The sequence below is a fragment of the Tupaia chinensis genome, unplaced genomic scaffold (genome assembly GCF_000334495.1).
Source record: "Tupaia chinensis unplaced genomic scaffold, TupChi_1.0 Scaffold144426_1, whole genome shotgun sequence".
Lineage (NCBI taxonomy): Eukaryota > Metazoa > Chordata > Mammalia > Scandentia > Tupaiidae > Tupaia > Tupaia belangeri.
The window spans coordinates 2,317,039-2,322,658 of NW_006204286.1; the positions used below are offsets into that span (position 1 = coordinate 2,317,039).

Genomic DNA, 5,620 nt, shown 5'->3' on the forward strand with positions numbered 1-5,620 from the left:
GTATGTTTTGTGTGTTTGTTATTGCATCTATTTCTAATCCACAGCCTTCCCCACTCAAAAAAATGTGTTCATGCCGAGCAGGTCCTGGCAGTAATCTACTGTCCAATTCAATTCCAAAGTTTTTCGTTTACTATACATATGTGAATTTGGAATAAAAGTTATGAGCATCCAGACTAATTACTGTAACTAATTTGATGTTTTTAAGCTAACCAAACTAAAGCTTGCACAAGCTAAATAACTCTTTATGGACTTAAGATTGAAATAAAAACTTGGTTCTTTTGTTTTTAAAGGAAGATTAGAAAACTTGGCACAATATACCTAAAAACAAACTACAATACCATGAAAGATTTAAATGAAGGCTTCAGAATTTCTTACAGACACCAAGATCAAAATCCTAAAATATTGGTATTGTGTCTCTAATTTCCCCTGATAAGTTAAAAATAAGTTTAAATTTATATACTTTATAAGTTATTAAAATAAATTAAAATTAACAAGCACTTTAAATTGCAGACACATCTTTATACTGAATTTTTAAAAAAAGTATGTCTTTCAACATGCATCCAAACAGTGTTCAATATAATGTGATATAAGAGAAGCATTTAACATAATTCAACTGCTTTAACCTAAATACGGTCACTGCTTAAGTGCATCTTACAATATAACTTGAGAAAAACTAAAAATTGTTTAACAGCTATAGTTTGCTAAGCTTCATTGTTACTTCCCAGGCAACCGTTGTGTTATAAAATACTGAACCTTGAGACCAGCAGATGGCATAATGGTTACATCACTGGACTCCCACATGGTTGACCAATGTTTGAGTCCCAGACATAGCAGCTTAAAACTCACGCTGAGTGCATGTGTCTGCAAGCCCAAAATCCTGAGAGGAGAATGGAGGAGAAGGGATTGTAGTGTGGCCATCTTCCCCTGAGGAGGTGATTTCTTGCTTTCTGTCTCTGTCTCTGTCTTTCCGGTGAGCACGCATGTGCCCTACAGCAAAAATCTCTCTCAAAAAAAAAAAGAAAAAGGGACCAGCAGTTAGCATAATGGCTATGTCGCTGGACTCCCACGTAGTCAACCGTGGTTCGCATCCTGGACCCGGTGGCTTAAAACTCACGCCGGGCGTGTGTGCGTACATGCCCAAGATCCCAAGAGGAGAATGGAGGAGAAGGGATTGCAGCGTGGCCATCCCCCCAGGAGGTGATTTCTTGCTTTCTGTCTCTATGTCTCTCTCTGTCTGTCTGGCAAGTGCACGCGCCTTATAGCGAAAACCTCTCAAAAAAAAAAAAAAAAAAAAAAAAAAAAAAAAAAAATCTGAACCTTTGAGTCTTTAATTTTTAATTTTTTAAATTTTGTAATTGAGATTTATTGATTGTGTTGATGATCAGCATAGACATTTCAATTTGCACACAATTCTTAACATACATATCAAAAATCTACAAAGTCATGTATCATGATTCTTTATAAAAGTTATTTCAGTGACATTCCAACTTTGAATTTGTAGGCAAATTTTCCTTAAGAGGATATCAAGTACCACTATCTTCAAATGTTGAAAGCTGTTACATAAGTCCCACGAAATCACAATTTAGTATTATACACACTCAATACTGAAATTCCCAATCTTTGACAGCACATTGACAAAACTATAGAAAAACTGGACTGCCATGATCATAGATGTTGCAGTTCTTACAGGGAAAGCAACCATCAAGGAGTGGTTTTCTTTAGGAAACAATACTACTAAAAAACATGAGAATAGAAGTAATTTAAAATATTCAAGACACATTAAATGCCTGTCTGTGACTTCAAGCTGCCACTTAGTACACTTTGTATTTAGGATATAAAAAGTACCCCACCACACACACATACATCTATGGAATGTTAAGCCGACATACAAGACAGTCAAAGTCTCCTGTAAGTCAATATCCCACTATTCTCTGGTTAAACAAAGAATAAACAACCAGTAAATGATTTTACCTCTTTTAAAGAAAGCGTTTACACTTAAAAAATAGGATGAAGTGGAATTCCTACCTTCTTAAAAATGTTTCTAGAGCTACTAAAACACTTGCATTTACAAAATAGTTAATAAAAATATTCCTCTGGATTGTACTAGAAGGGAGACAGGGACCACTGAAAAGACATGGTATATGTATTATCTGTCAATGATAAGATGTATAGTATTCTCAACTAGACTGGTGTGAAGCGTATTCATTTTGGGAAAATTCACTTTATAAGCCAAGTGATGTATACTGATTGAACATACAAAAGAAATTTAAATTAAATAAAATTTTTATAAAAAGACATGGTACACGACATTACTCAGCCTTGACTTCTTTCTCACTTGCCTCATTAGAAAGTAAAGTCTCCTCATTTTTACTGTCCCCATTCTCTTTTGGTAAATCTTTAGTTCCTCAGTTGGCCACTTCATGCTATTCCTCCCATGCTCCCCTCTTCTCTTCTGTTTGTACTCTTTTGTCTGAAGATGCATCCTTTCCTGATTCCTTTTTTATAGCTTGAGCTCTTTCTTCACAGTAGCAGGATTAGCCAACAACTTCACTAGTCTCTTGTACTCTTCCTTGGCCACCCTCTCTGCTGAGCTGACCTTTCTCTTGGGCATCTTGGCTGCAGATGGGGCACATGCCAGTGCATGGGGGACTGCGGTGCACTGAGAGCCTTCATGAGGCTGGGTGGATAGACCACGAATCTTGAGTCTTCAAAGTAATCCTGCATTCCACTTATAGAGTAAGCATAAATCACCAGCTTATATTGCAAAAAGTGTTAAACTTAAGTTTTGTTTTTTCTTAAAAAAATCTACCAAGAGTTAGCAACCAGTATCAATCTTATTCCCCATCTACCACTCAAACTGGATGTGATAGACATCCTCCCATTCCATTCACACCCAGAGATGCATGACTTTCACTACTTTAGTAGCTGTTGTTCATTGCTCTTTGGCTACCTATGCAATGTTTGATTGAAAAAATCAATGGGGTTTCTCAGTAAAAGTTAGTCACATCCATTCATACTGCCCTGGCCACTATAGCTTCCTCTGTAATCACTGCTCTGCTGCTGACTGGGCACCATAACTGCACTAGTTTGACAAGCCCATGCCTCCCATCATTTGGCTACCATGAGCACCACAGCTTGCTCCGGCTATAGAATTCAGTTCTAAATATCATAGTTGCATATTGTCTTTGTCATTTTTTAAATGAATTATTTATTTAATTTAATGTATTATTTCTTTAATGTGCTACAGGGCATGTGCACTCACCAGAGAGAGGCAGAGAAAGACAGAAAGAGAAAGATAGAGAGAATAGAGAAAATGGGAAAGTGAAAAACCAACTGTCAGACTGAGTTGCTACATGGCTATTAGCTTTTGTGGTAGATCATAGTCAGGTCTCACTTCAGCTCAAGTGCTCTTAAAGATTTTGACATACCTGTGTCCTATTCTTTCCTTGTGTTTCTTTAGAGCATTTTCAGGTTCTTCCTGTGAAGCAAACTGCACAAAGGCCTCCCTCGTACTCTTCCCCTGGAAGTCCACTAGCAATATTATCCCATTTGGCATGATTTTCAACCCTGAGAAGAACTGAAGAATGTCTTTCTTACTATATCCAAAGGGGAGTCCTTTAAGTGGTACAAAGTCATCACTAGCTGTGTGGGGACTATTTGGACCAGTATGTTTTAACACCCAATCTATTTCAATGTGGTTTGAAATAGATTGGGTGTTAAAACCACATTGAAATACATTGGGTGTTAAAACATACTCGTCCAAATAGTCCCCACACAGCTAGTGTGGGGTCAAAATATCTGTGTTCCATATTTCCTCTCTTTTCAGGGCTAATTTGACTTCATCTTCTGATTCAAGTTCAACAAAAGCCCCTCCCTTCAGTTTGCCTTCTCTGATATAGATGAAAAGGATACCTTGACCCCCTCCCCCCCATTTTGAATTTGTCAGTAAGGAAAGAACCACTGCACTTCGTTGGCTGAGCAAGACTGGGGCAAGCCCCATACATTCACCACAAACCCCTCTCTGCCTTCAGTGCCCAACATCATCATCTCACACAGGTTCTAACTCTGTCAGAGTAGACAACACACACAAACTCAGGATGGCCAAAAAAGACTCTTTACAGCTACTTATCTACTTACAGCTACTTGGAAGGCTTTCACCCTATCTTACTCACATTTCTCTTTTCCAGGACATACTTCTGACTTTCATCTTGATTCTTTTCTGAGAGATCAGACCAAGTTCTATCTAGACCCTTTATTCTTGATGTACCAATATACTTTCTTTGTGATCCTCCATTTTAATTAATTATTTTATTTATTTATTTATTTATTTATTTATTTACATTTTTAGAGGTTTTTGCCTTAGGGTACATGCACTTTCTGGAGAGAGACAGAGTCGGAGACAATGAGAGAAAAGTGAGAAATCACTGTCCGGGGGGAATGGCCATGCCACAATCCCTTCTACTTCATTCTCCTCCTGGGATCTTGGACACACACACACCTGCACCTGGGGTGTTTTTATGTACGCCATTAGTAGTCTTGAAATTATAAACCATTTGTTATACTTGTCATTCAAGGTGATACCTGGTTCAAATGAAGTTTTTGAAATATAAATAAATATGCATAATATAAATATTTAGGATAATCAAATATCTAGTGGGGAGAATATGCATAGCAGGATTGTATTATATATGATTATGTACATTTATATAAAATTATGTACATTTTTAATAACCTTTCAGCTTGAATTTGGTTGGAAAGATATACTTATTTTTATATATCACTTGATTTAACTAGTCTATCCAGTAGTGTGAAATATCCATCAGCATATAATATATTATGCTTTTTTTTGTTGTTTTGAGGGAGTGAACTTGGATATTTTGAACAAATGATTTTATAAAATAAAGTGTTTTGTTATAAAAAAGAATATTTTGCAGATGAAAAATGATTGTGAAAATCTGATGTTTTCTCTGTGGGTTATGATTACGTATTATTTTTCATCAAGTATTTTCTGTACCCCAATCTCTAAAATACTGCAGTGAAAGAGAAAGACTTTAAAAGAACTATTTAGTTTTATTCAGAATATTAGCAAAGAATTTGATGTAGTAACTGCATTTAGAAGCTTGACTAGCATTTAAAAAGGGATTTTTAAAGATTTGTCACATATTTATTCAATGAGTATAATAAATTGATCATCTTAGGTAAACATTCCGTTATACTGCCATTATCTTTTCAAATTATTTAAAATATGAATTGACACTGAATATATATTACTAAGTGATTATATTTATGTAAGCAAAGATTTTAGATAGAAAACCACATAAAGCTTTGCTGTGCTCTAAATGTGTGCCCCCCAAATGAATATATTGGAAACTAATCCCCAATATAATAGTATTTAGAAAAGGGTGCCTTGGGGGTAGCAGAGAGCTAAATGGTTATGTCACTAGACTCCTACACAGCTGACTGCAGTTTGAGTCCCGGAGCCAATGGCTTGAAAATCATGTTGGGCGCATATGCATGTGTGTCTAAGATCCTGGGAGAAAAATGGAAGAGAAGGGATTGCATGGTAGCCATCTACCCTAGGGATTTCTCACTTTCCCTCTCACTGTCGCTGTCTCTATCT

At 36.4% G+C, this 5,620-nt stretch overlaps 1 pseudogene; it reads right to left on the reverse strand.

The window, feature by feature from the left end:
• Positions 1 to 3,349: 3,349 nt before the first annotated feature.
• On the reverse strand, positions 3,350 to 4,044 carry LOC106733702 (heterogeneous nuclear ribonucleoprotein H-like; annotated as a pseudogene).
• Positions 4,045 to 5,620: the final 1,576 nt, after the last annotated feature.